We start from the raw sequence: 14655 nt of genomic DNA on the forward strand, positions 1-14655 counted from the left end.
CAATTTCAAGCGCGGAGATGTTTCTCCTCTCACTCCCACGTTGAAATGAATTCTGAATCAGATAAGGTGGAGCGAAGTACCAACTCCTGGTGAACGAACTATACTTAAAACCTTGGTTCTAAGATTCATGAAACTAATAAATATTATAGGTTTTGCATTCAATTCTAATTTTTTTAACGGTTCTTGCGAAGTAGAAATTATTCTTATTTCCTTAGCAGGAAAAAATTAAGAAACATTTTTATTTTATATTGCAATTTGTGTCAATAATATAGAAACAATTTATTTTTAAATATCAATTTGTGTGAAAGATATTGCAATTTTAAATTCTTATTTTTTTACTTTAGGTTACATTCTGTTTTGTGACGTAAAAACTATAAAACTTAGAAACATGAAAATCGGAAGTTATGTAGAAATATGTGCAATAATTCAATGGAATGAAAAGAAAAATAAGATTCGATTAACAGTTCAAAAAGTACAACTCTTCAAGGCGTTTTTATGAGCTCCCTAGTTACTTAAAAGTTTTTCTGACCTGACGATTTTTTGCGAAATTTTTTCCACCACGTTTTTTTCTTTTGCTATAAAACTCTTTACCCACTGCTATAGAGAAAAAAATTTATCTTATTTTTCAAATTCTGTTCGTAAGCTCGTGCAGAAAAAAAAAGATTAAATATACTGAAAAAAATTAANATAAGATTCGATTAACAGTTCGAAAAGTACAACTCTTCAAGGCGTTTTTATGAGCTCCCTAGTTACTTACAAGTTTTTCTGACCTGACGATTTTTTGCGAAATTTTTTCCACCACGTTTTTTTCTTTTGCTATAAAGTTCTTTACCCACTGCTATAGAGAAATATATTTATTTTATTTTTCAAATTCTGTTCGTAAGCTCGTGCAGGAAAAAAAAGATTAAATATAATGAAAAAGATTAAGAGAATGAAAGATGGGATGTTGTTAGATATTGTAGATTAATTGATGAAAAATTCATCATTTATATCAATTCTTAAAATATAGATTACTCAAAAAAGGAAAAGATTAAAAGCCATTTCCAATTTAAACTGTTAGATAATATAAAGTTATCGTTATACGGTGTTAACAAGTAAATTTACTACACATTTATCACTTGTTATTACATCGCACATTCTATATTACAAGAATTAAAAATTTTCAAGTACATGTTGAATTTTTTTCAATTAAAGGTAATTGTTCTTTTTCGTTACCAATTCCTTTCATGCATAAACCATTGCACGCGTCAAATATCAACCAGAGTAAAATGAGCTGGGAATGAAGCCTATGCTTCAGTCAAAATTATTGCTTTATTTTTCAAAACCTCAAACTAATAGTAAAATGACTTTATTCAAAATACTTCAAGGTAAGCTATATTTAGCTTCGAATTCATAAAATTTTTTTTCCTATACATTCTAATTATTTTATGGCTTCTAATTAGCAAGAGACTCGTCTTAAAAGTTTTCAACTTTACAGCATTTTCTCAGTATTTCTTTTTAATGCTCCGCTACAGATTAAAAATACTAAAAGCAAGGTGATTTTAAGGCTTTTAAAGTAAAAATTATGTTTCTAAAACATATATATTTATCAGCTAATTTATTCTTTTCTTTCATGTTACAGTAACATTAACTCTTTTGAAAAATTTAGAAACTAAAGTCCATGCAATTAATACATTTTGTAAGCCAGTAGTTATTAATGAAAGGATAATGAATTCATTTAATAAAAAATAAAATGTAGTTTAATATTATCTGTAAAAGAATTTACATAGTTTATTGATAATCTTCGTAATTATAAATTATTTTGAATGCCAACCATTCCATTTTCCTACAGAACTGTAATTAAGCTTTTAGTTTTGAAATAACAAAAAATACTAATTCATTAGCAAATAAATGACTATATTTTATCTTATAAAAACACCATATAATGCTTTTAAGTTGATCTCAAAGAATCAACGTCTTTTGTATGGTTCCGGTAATTGGGGAAAGATAATTTTCAGCATACACCTTAAAAAGTATCGGATACGATGGAAATATATTCTTGAGATGTACGTAATATATATTATAAATGATAATCTTTGAATTATAAAAATCATGTGTTTGCATCTAGAATGCGATTTATAAAATTTAAAAATTCAAGTTTTAATTAAAATCCTCTGAAACCTAACTCGAAAAAACTCCAAATTTAACTCGAGACATTAGGAAGTTCAAAGGAAGTTGTATGCATCATTATTTTGAATAATTTATTAAGTTACTGAGAGAAATTCTCTTATTATATATAAATCTTTTATTACNTATATAATAAAAGAATCTTTTATTATATATATAGCATTTCATAGGCAAAGATGTTCCTTGTTAAACCTTAGTGAATTATTTGCATTTTTTAGTACTGGTTTGCTTGTTTAATTTTTTTCCTTAACTGCTGGTTCAACTATATCTGCCAGAAAGATCCCCATGCTTCTATCCATGCGATTTTTTTTTCTCCTTAAATTTTTTATGTTCTTTTTGTTTAAGAGTTAGTAATTATAGTTGATCATGTTTCGTATTTCTCCCTTAAACTATTACAATTTAGTGAGCAATGTAAGGATAAAAACCTGGTATATAAGTATTCCAAATCAATCAAAATAGTTTTAAATTTCAAGATTTTTTCTTATTAAAATAAATTGAATATGCAATGAATTTTCAGAAAAAAATTGGCTTAACAAAACGTTAGACACAATATTTTATTCTAGTAATTAAATTTGAAACCAATTTGATTATTACTTGAAAGGAATTATAATCATATATTAAATATTAAAAAAAACATTTTGATAAGAAAATTTTCATTAAACTTACGAATTTGTTTTTTAAAAAATTAGAAAATTTGATACAAAAAGATCCTAAACCAAAAAGTTTTTTGTCGGATGCCTGTTTAGACAGTGGAGGTGCAATTGTTCCTGTTTCTCAGTGGCACCATCTATGGCCAGGAATTCTACTTCTGCCACGTCATTCACGCAACCACAACCCGTTTCGGGTCCCATTCACACACAAAGGAGAAAGGACATAGAACACACACAGAGAGAAAGGAACATCCATGCCTTTCCCGGGATTCGAACCTAGAACCTTTCTGATGAAAAGACAGTTCCCTGCCCCCTACACAGGCCGGTCCGCCACAAAGTTGATCTAAGAGCAATTAGGAAAAAAAAATCTTTTTCTAAGAATTGTGAAATTATTTGAAGAAAAATTATTTGAATTTGTGCACTAAGTTATTAACCATTTTATGTAGTATAAAATTTCCACGCACTTTTTAAGAACGCGTTTTGAAAAAAAAAGGTAAAACAAATTGAGAATCCAATTACACCCTAAAAAGTTAATTGACTGAATGTAAAACAAAAATGAAACATCCTTAAATTAAAATGAAATTCTTTAGCGTGAAAGTCTTAAATTCAAGCTATCACTTTGTTTACAGGAACTAAATGAAACAAAATCAATATTTTTTGATTAAATGTCTAAAAAGGTGAAAAAAACGTTTTTAATCGAAATATCGTAAGAGAACGAGCTTCTGAATATAACGTGGCAAATCAACGCTAATTCCAATCTCTTAACTTTTCTTAATTTAATTTTAGTATTTATTGATTTTTAATTATTCAAAATTAACATGTGTTTCTTTAGTTTATGTAAAACTACAATTTCATATAATTTTTATTTTCATTTACTGAAATGTCGTAAGAAATAAAAATAAGTAGAACGTTAAATAAGTAGAACATTTTTTTTTGCAGATGATCGCACTCGTTATAAGTATTATCTCGATTTTACTGGCTGCATTACATTAACATATACTATATTAATACTAACGTTTCCATTAAATTTGATTTACGACAAATGCTTGTTACAAATAAAATTTTCTTTGAATTATGTATTTCACAATAAAGCACGCCATGCCAAACAAACAAATTTTCTCAAAGAATTTAATTAAAAGTTTAGTTCCTAAAACTTTTCTGGTAATTGGATCAATATTTCCTTAAAGTAACTAAATAAGCAAATTAAATCAGTTTTTAAAATTGCTAAGTAAGTTCAAAATACTTGTCTAAGAATTGTTAGAGAAATTGGGAACGTTTCTGTTAATTTATTGTAAATCTAGAAGAGGTAAAAGAAAAATGAATAGTTTCTATTAATTAAATTAGAATCCTCTTTTCGAGTTTCACCTCGTATATTCCCTTTCTTGAAACAGATGGAATAAAAAGATTTGCATACCTGCAGTCATTAAGTTTAATTGAAAACAAGCTAGAATAAGATTCACAATTAAAAATGAATTTATCAATTTTTAACGGCTTCCAATATAAATTTTTTTTCACTATTACTTTTATCCTATTTCTTTAGAATAACAAAAAATATTAAGTTTTACTTCAAATTTCGTGAATAATTCTTCTTAAGTTTATTTTTTTAAAATAAGAAGATATATTTAGTAAGTATAACCATCAATTACTTTCTTTCTTTGATTTCAGAAAATGTTTAAATAAAACTAAATTAAAAGTATCATTTATTTTTTAACGATTAGTTTTGCCTTGGAATTACAAAAGAAAAAAATTGCTTAAAACTTTATGAATAAGTTCTTAAGCTTTTCTTTTTAAATAAGAAAATATATTTAGCAAGTATCACTTTCAATTATTTTCATTTACAGATTAAAGAAATGTTTAATCAAAATTTAATTAAAAGTATCATACAAAACTTAATCTCCAATACTTGTTTAATTATCCGAAGTCTTTAAATAATATAATGGTTAGAAAAATAAGAAATAATTTATGGAAAATTTGAGACAAAAATGGTGATGAAAGGAAGTTCAGATTTATAAATTTTACTACGATTTAGTTCAATACATTTTTAGATAATATTATGAAATTACTAATTTTTAACTAATATTTGCTTAGTTTTCATTTTCAAATAAGAAGATATAATTTTATAAATAAATGTTCAACAGTTCACTCAGTAATAAAAAAAAGTATTAAAAACTTAATTTAAAACTCTCATAGAAATCTTAAGTATTGTCCTATTTTCCCAGGCTTTCTGATGATATATTAATTAAAAATAAAAAAATAAGAAATTAATTAATAAAATTTTGAGAAAATTAGGATATCAATGGAAATTAAGGAGAGCTTAACAATCATAAATATTTATGTATTATTAAAATTTATGATAATAGTAAAATGATTGTACTTAATTTTCTATTTAAGTAGTTTTCATTTTAATTTTGCAGAAAAATGTTACACATAACTACTCAGTTTTGTTCTTGAAATGAGATAACATAATTTATTAAATGAAAGTTTTAAAACAAATCAATTAGTGATTAAATTTTTTTTTCTCAATTATTTTTTTATTATAATGCATAAATTTAATCTTACAGGGTCTTTCTTCTTTTATTGATTATAAAAATTAAAAAGTAATAATGAAATAAAACATAGATTTTAGGATAAAAATAGTGGCAATTATGAAATGAAGTACAAATAGCACAAATAGAAAAAAATAAGACGGAAAATCCTTACCTTTCCGCATCAAGTATTTCAAGCAACAAAAAACAAGTAAAATACGATGCCAAAACAATTTTTCTGTAGTAAGGTTATTCTTATTTTTTCTAATGCTTTCATTTCAAATTAATATTGGCATTTATAGAATCAATAATGAATGATATTAAAAGAAATACTTAAAATGGCTGATGTTTCCAAGACAACAGTGGACACAGTTTTTATTTTTTAAATCATTGAAGCACAGTCATAGCCCATTGAAGACACAAGAGCGACATACCTTCTGCGTGTAAACATTTCCTAGTAGCATTTTTCCCATAACTTCGCATTTTTTTTCTAATACGGTTGAATACTCTGGGTGAAGAATAGTGAGAATTTTTTAAGGAAATTCTTGGAGCGTTAACGAATATATTTACTGAGTTTTGAAAAAAAAACTACTTTTTTAAATTTATATTTGTTAAGATGAATATTTAAATAAACGTTTATGAAATGGTGGAGAGAAAAACATGGAAACTTTATGTAACCAAACTTTTCTTTTCATTTAAAATATGTTGGTTTACGTACATTAGTTGTGAAAAATGGATGCATTACTAACTTTTTAAATAATTACATTTTATTGATAACTTTTTCATAAAATAATGTAAAAAAAAAAGATTTTAAAAATTGGATTTTTTAAGTAAATTGAAAAAGAGGAAATATTTGTATTTTTATGAGACTTAAAATAAAAATCTAGGGTATGTCACTTACAATAGTTAAGTTCATAGGTTATTACCTACTTAAATTTAGGTAATAGGTAAATTTAGGTAATTTACAAATCAAGTTTATTACTCTGAGAAAAAAAAGTATGGTCAAAACTACCATAAATTGGTAAAATATACCGTGCTTTTAGCAGCAAGGGAACACCAAAATGCTCGGTAATTGATTTACTGAAGCACTTTGGTAATTATTTCGGTGAAATTAACAGTAAAATATGGTTTTATAATACTTGATAAAATTTAGTAATTGTGGAGAAATTTTTAAATTTTTATGATACCTAAAATCATGGCATAAAAACCATTTATTTGGTTAATATTACTTTTCAGTTTTGTATTTTTTACTAAATGTGTGGTAATAAAAGCTATAATTTTGAAAACCATAATTTCCGGAAAACCGTTACCAAATTAACTCAAAAATTTCCAAATAAATGGTTTAAATGCCGTACGTATTGGCTTTATTAGCCAGGATTATAGTTCTTCTTACCAGAAATATCAATTCTATATAGTATGATAATTTCCCCAGATTTTTTTCCCTGTACCAAGGTAATTTCCAATGTTTTTTGATTTAAGACTTACAAAAATTTATTTGCTCTTTAAGTCTACATAAAAATAGTAGTTTTAAAATATTTTTATTTAAAAAGTTCTTTATTTTTACTTTCGTTTCTTTTCTGCCAAAAAAAGTTTAAAATGGCAAAATTTCAAAATTGCAAAAATTGAAATTGCAAAAACTTGACCCCTTTGCTCTTCATCTAGTAAATAATTGTTACTTGAAGATCTTTAAATGAAAACTGAACACCCTAATCAGACGGAAGGTGAGCTAAATTTTCGATTGTCCTTAACGACGATATATATCCCTTTTGTAGTCATAAGTTAATGATTGAGTCTTGTATTAAAATACTACACAGAGATCCTGTTCAAATTTCTAGTCCAAATATAACCAAAGTTTTGATTATAATATTTTTTTTCTGATAATACACCAATAAATTCTACTTTATCACACAATCATGGCCAAACACTTAGCCACCTTTTTAGAGCTTTATGTCTTGATGTCCCTTTTGTCAATAAGAATTAGTGAAATGACTACTGTCTTAAACTGTCTAATCATCTTAGCTTACTGTCTTAAATCATGACTGTCTTTCCGTTGCGCTCAAAGTTCCAGTTTAAAATTGAACTTTCCTGCTAGCCGAAAAATTTTCAAAATTTTCTATTGAAGAGAGTAAATAAAGATATTAATATTTATCTCCCTTTGCTGATCATATGACTGTACTGAATGTTAAAAATAGTCAAAAACAACAAAATAAACCAGTTAAGGGATCTGGAACAAATAGCGAACTTGTACTGCCAATAGCCACAGAGCTCTAGCTGATGTTTGAGTGTTCTAGATAGTTGGAAAGAGGTTAAACTTGTTATTACGAGATTCAATCTTTCGAAACGAACGAGTTTATTAAATGTATAAATAATTAGTATTAAACTATAAACTGCGCTTTTTTAAAAGTTAATCTCATAGTTTTATAGAGTAAAATCCCAAAGGTCCGTAATATTTTAACTGTAAACCTTTTGAGCAAACTATGTTTTCATTTTAAAAATCGAAACATTTTCTAAAATGTTTACAACGTAAACTGTAATAAACATCATTTAATAGATTTAACTAAGCTTCTTGAACAATTTTCAAGAATCTTAACATCCTATTAAGAGATTTTCTTCTCGTCCTGAGAGACACGTGTAGTTTGATGTAAGAGACACTTGATATTTGACATTCCGGACAGGAAAAAAACTAAGACAAGCTACAGATTAGTTTAGGCTACGGAACAAAGTTTAAAAGAATTCTGAACCTTTTAATTCCGTTCGAAGTTAAGGACTCTAAGGAAAACACTTCAGTAATATTGCAAATATGCGTCGACTTTTAAAGACATTTTATTGGAACGAACAAAAATGAATAACTTTTCCTGATAATGTTTTTTGAAGCACTCGATAAAAAGGACTGGGTATTAATTTGTTAATAAAGCAGGTTGATCATTTCAAGATCTTTCAAGATGAAAAAAAAATGCTGATTTATCGATATTTTTTATCAACACTATTTTTAATAGTTGTGATGATTATGAAATTTTATACCCACTTTCAGTTTATTTCATTCTTTCAACTTGCTTAAAGCTTGTCAATACTTGTCTGTAAAATTAGAGTTTATTTGTCTTGAAGCATAAAAATGTTCTATTGTCATTTCTTCGGATTTTCAAATCGTATCAATTAAACTTTATAATAATTATTAGACACATAAACAATGAAATATTATTGAAGAAAGTGAGTACAAACACATAATCATAGTACACTTCTAGGTTCGAACTTTAACAATAATATCGTGCAAATGTGTTAAAAACTAAAGTATTAAGTTGAAGAATATTAGTATTGTGATGCCACAATTGGCATTACATATTTATTTCCTCTCCTTTTAAATATCTTTGACTATTTAAGCTTATTTTTATTAATAGAATTATATTTAAAATGAATCAAAGACTTAATTTTTTAAAACGAACATAAAATATTTATTTCTTCTCGTATAGATCAATGTAACGGATACTTTTTATTTCATTACTAATGCAGACTTATTAATTCACTGTCGCCTCTAATCGAAAACAAAAATCTATTTATAACTTTTTATTTTAATTTCTAACCGCAAAAATGTTTCAGTTGTATGGTTGTAATAATTCTCATAAATTTGTTGGCGACTCGTGATCGCCAAGGTGTTTTCTTAAACCCAATATTAATATGCAGGTTGGCTTTGTTTTGGCTATGTAATATTTTGATATTTTGCCAATGTTGGATCTCCTACCCATGCTTCTGTGTCAGTTGGAAACAAATTACATGTGCTTTTTAATTTGGCTTTTGATTAAGCAGGTCGTGGGGGGATTTGTCTCCCATGGCCTGTCCTTATTAATATTATTATGCAAAATTGATTCAACTGAAATTATTATGGATAATATTTATATTTGCTACCTCGAGCTTTGCAAATATATCAAATAAAAGCTTTATATGATCCGGTTTTCATTTTCAAGTTTTCTTTTCATCATCTCCTGATTTCAGCATCAATCTTCAATTTGTCAATACCAATACACCCTCCTACAACTCCTGCCTATTCCATCTTAACATTATTGGCACCCTTGGCATTATAATAGTTACATCTCCATAACTATTATAATTGGACTATATTATTGAACTATATTATTGTAATTGATAGATGAGAGATAGACAAAAGATAGACTAGGGAAATATAGTTTAATAAGCAAATAGTACATAATTGACACAGAACTAAGAGTGCACACAAATATACTTCAAAAATTTTCAAAATGTCTAAAACGTCCATGGAAATGTCCATAGAGATTTCCATTTAGTTTTCAGAAATCATTAAACTATTGCTCATTCTTTTTATGCATTAAAATATTTCCGAATATAACATTAAAAAGTGTTTTTCTTCAGAAATGAGAGAAAAGTGATAATAAAATCTTTTAATTTTTAGCGTTTTCGAGAATAGTAAAATATCAATGACAACCATGACTTCAGTTTTTGGTTCAACTGAAATAGTTAATGTTAATCATAGATTTTTTACTCCTCTCGAAAGCATGCCAGAAAGTAAATAGTTTTACTGAAATTTGAAAACTTGTATGGGTAAAAAAAAATTGCAAAATTTGCTTTGAAATGCTGAACTGCATTTCATTTGTGTTTAGGTTCACATACATATTGAACAACTAGATAGTAATTCAATAAAAAATTAAGAAAATCGATACATTTTTATAGTAAGTTCCGTATAAGTATTCTGAACTACGACATTTATAAGCTGATATACTTCCTAATTATATGGGATATTTTTTAAAAATACTTTTAAATGTCTCCCATGGTCACAAACAAAAAACATTATACAAAAATATAATTATTTTCTCATTTAGAAAAAATTATCTCATATTTTAAAGATTAAAAATGGGAAAGATTCAATTTTTTTAAATAAAATTTTATTCTTATTTTTGAATATTTTTTCCTTCACGGAAAAAAGAGAGTTTACGAAATTCTGTCTAGCAAATGTTTTTCTTTCTCTATGAATATGGAAAAGAAAGCAATCTATATAATAACATTTTAAAAATTTTCTTTAGGAAAATAAAAATTTAAGTCTGTCTTTAAATTATAGTATTTTTCTTCAGAATTAAATTAACTTAATTTTGCAATTAACTCCCTTATTATTTTATTTTAAATAAATAAATTATTTAATTTTAATTTTAAATTATTCTATCAGTGATCTTTGGGTAAAAAGCATTAAAATAATTTATCGCCAATAAAAATGCATATCCCATTCAATGATTCTTTTATTTGACTTCTTTCTCAATTATCTGCAGTGACTACAAAGAAATATAATTGAGCATCTTACCCTAATTGTACTAATTCGCTTAAATGGTGCATCTAACAAGAAGAGCAATTTTCCAAATAAATAAATTTTAAATTACATCATTTTGTAATCACAAAAATTAAATAAAATTCATCCTTTCACTGAGAAAACCTCATTTAATTAAATTCAGATTTAAAAAAATAACCAAATGAAAGAAATGAAGTGCTTTCCAAAAGTGAATTTCTTTTCTTTTAAAAGCAAAATAAATGATTCGAAAAGAGGTTCTGAAGATTTATCATCATTAACTGAACTTAAAAATGAGTAAAATTTAATCAAAACTTTAAAAAAATGTCTCCGTTCTCAACAAGTACAACTTAAATGTACATCTGAAAGTTTTCGAAAATGCTTTCTTAATTGCATATAACAACTAAAAACTCAACTCCAAATAGTATTTCATTCAGAATTTTGTTTTCAGCGAATAAAATAGTTGTGAGCAAATGTCATTAAATATGAGTGAAGTGTTTCATTTCCTAATAAATGATTTATTTTTGCTAAATTATTTGAAGGAATCACTTGTCTGCAATTTGTTTTTTTTTTGTTAAAATGATTTTAAAGAGCTAGATTATTTGTGTAATATCAAATATGAATGAAAATAGGTACAAAAACTTTAGCTAAACCTAAATTGTTTATGAACTAGGAAGCAGATTTAAACATTAATACTTTTGTTTAAAATTTTATTAAGCGAGACTATTCAATTGAAAATATTAAAAAATAAAATTAACTTTTGATCCAAACATATACTCTTTTTCTTTTTCTCGAATCAAACAAAACTCAATGTAAAGAATCTCTTAGTATAAACACTTAAAATAAATAATTGTTTGCACTTATTGGTTTAAAATAACATTTTAAAAAATGTACCTAAAACAAGCATGTGTAAACGAAAGCATATTTTATTAAATCCTTCTACCTACATGGTATAATCTCGAATCATTTATTATTTGTTAAAACTAAAACGAATAACTGTGGATAATTTTTTATTTAAAATATGACTCTGAAAATTGCATCTTAGAGTAAACAGATATAAAGCCTCTTAATTGGATGATTTTCAAGGTTTCATTTTTATTTTCTGATTGCTGTAGCATTGAAAAAGAAGAGGTCTGAGAAAAGTTTAAAACAAAGAAACATAGTAACACATACAGGCAAACACAAACGAAAGTATTTTTGATGGAATCTCAAACTTTTAAATCATGATCAAAAAATAGGTTTGAAGTTAAAATTCTGAATCTCAGACTTTACACGAGTAGTTTTCAAAACCCAGAGCTTCCAAACTGATGAAATCATTAAATTCTCTAAGACTTACTTGTATACGGCATAAGTATTTTACTGTATACTTCGTTGTTTTTTTTTTATTACATCATCTTCAGTTTCAGAATCTACAAAAGTTTTGACACACAGTACATCAGGATTCCCAGCAAGAGTTCTTGAAGTATGATGAACAAAAATATTTTTCCACACGTACAACCACCGACAGATATCATTCTACAAATGTCAAAACGTGTTTCGCGCCTCCCATGAAAGTGTAAACCCATCAGAACCTGAGTTACAAATATTTCACGAATCCATTTTTTTCTTTCATTCTTTCTGATCTAATAAACGAAAATGAAATAGTTTTTATGATAGGAACCAAAATGTAGAAAACTTTTCTCTGAGTTTTTATTAAAGTTTTATGAATGTTCTTAACCAGAGATTATGAGCTATAGTAAAGCTATTTGGTGTTGAACTAAAAATAAAATCATTAATTTAATGTTAAATAAAAATACATTAATATTTTCGTATTTCCTTTATTTATCATTGGAATATCCGACTGCCTTCAGAATGCTTTTTTTTAAGAATCCCTGTATGAAATATATGCTCAGTTATTTTTCATTTTGTTTCGTTAATCAACAAATGTATTTTAAAATTTTTGCAAGAAAAGTTATTTTTTTAAAATTTTATAAAAATAATAAATGAATAAAAGTAGAATTTCCCCTTAATATCAAAGCTTTAAATTGTGAGAAAATTAAACTTTCATATTGATATCTAAAAAATGTTCAGTTAATTATTTTTTGTTCAGTTAATTATTAAATGTTCAGTTAATTATTTTTTGTTCAGTTAATTATTAAATGTTCAGTTAATTAATTTTATATTTGGATTGTTTTAAATTGTAATTATTTCGAAACCGATATTTACGTAACTAATTAAACGTTGAATAATTTAAAAATATGAACGATGATTTCCCCAATGCATTATGAAAAAGATTCAGCACTCAGGATGTCGGTTCATTCTACCGTAAAATACATTTTCTGGAACATGTTACGGATAAAAAACTTATATACGATATTTTTTTTACAGTAATACTTAACGTAAAACTACTGAAGTACACTAATTAAACATATATTAATGTAAAATTTATCATAAAATATTTTACGGTAAAAATAAATTTTACTAAGGATGCGTCGAAAGTGCTGGCACTTTACAATATAATTTGATCCAGAATTTTTACAGTGTGAACGTCATTATACGCTGCATAAATTTTCTCGGAAAAAATAGTTAAATAAAAATTTATTTAATTTTCATTTTACCATATTCAAACAAAGCGGTCAGATAACCATAGTTACGATGGTAATCAAACAGTTAACCGAATACCAATTAAGTGCATTTAAGGGACAGAAGATCATTAACCTGAGAAATTAAATTAGAGGATCAGGGTTTGAAAAAAATAACATTATTGTTTTGACTAGTAAGCATGGTATCAAGGAATTTGTTTGAAGATAATATAGTTAATTAGTTTATTCGTAGATAGGTTGTGTAAATAAGAATAGTTATTTTTATCTAAATAAGTAGAAATTTTTAATTTTATTTAACGTTATTTAGTTTTGGTGAGGTTGTGGTTTAATAAGAATTGGCTATTATTTGAAATCTATATACTAGAGAGTTTAAGTGCAGTGAAATGATAGTTTTCATAAATGAGTATTAATTTTCCTGGTCCATATGGAAGCTAATAACTGTACTTGTTTTTGGTTAGAATATGTCTCACCAATATACCGAAACCACTTCATTAACGCAACCATACCAAAATTAGGCTAATACCATCGAGGCACATTGGAAGAAGGGACAAATGGAACTTAGAGCGAATTATAAGTTATATAGAAAAACCAGCCAAAGAAAAGGCGCGTTTTTCTCCTGACGCAGGTATGGAAGAATCAGCTCCGATTGTGCTGATTAACAAAAAGGATGAAACAGTATTGAAAGGATTAATCAAAGCTGGAGAAATGAGATTGATTTAGGAACAAATATTAAAGATTGAATTTTGAGAACAGGAAAAGGTTTCTAGATGAATTTCCATACTAACTGGAATAGAATTTTATTTTATGCTTCATTTATTAAATTACATAGTTTTAAATAAAAATTGGGCATGTTTTTATCTTAAATTATTCATCTATCTTAAATCAATAACCAATCGCAAGAACATAATGCCGACTCCCGGCACAAATATTTCGATGCTTTTTACTTTCTGAACATATTCAATTTTACTACCATCTTTTTGTTTTATGGTATTTGCATGGTTTTTATTACTTTAATATTTCCGCTATTAGATCTTTAATATCATTAATACAATATTTCTGTGTTTTTTTATGCATTAAATACACACATTGTTAGAACGAATATTAGAACTCTTGTATTTATGTAATTTTGATTACTTAAGTAAGTAATAAAATTTATCTTGCTTTAGAAGTTTAAAAAAAATTCTGTTTATTATAACACAATTGCAGATATTATTTTGAAAAAAAAAAACAATAGGCCACAAAATGAGATGCAGAAAACATGTTTTAAATTCAAAATTACTTGTAAGATTATTTTTCGAGGTTTTGTTTATTATATTTCTCAAATCAGTAGTTTGATTTTAGTACAAATTTCATTATTGCATTTTTTAATATTTTCAGAAAACATTAAGAAACTTTTTTTATCTTGCTTAAATTTGTATGAAAATTTTTTT

The sequence above is a fragment of the Parasteatoda tepidariorum genome, chromosome 3, assembly GCF_043381705.1.
Source record: "Parasteatoda tepidariorum isolate YZ-2023 chromosome 3, CAS_Ptep_4.0, whole genome shotgun sequence".
NCBI classification, from domain to species: domain Eukaryota; kingdom Metazoa; phylum Arthropoda; class Arachnida; order Araneae; family Theridiidae; genus Parasteatoda; species Parasteatoda tepidariorum.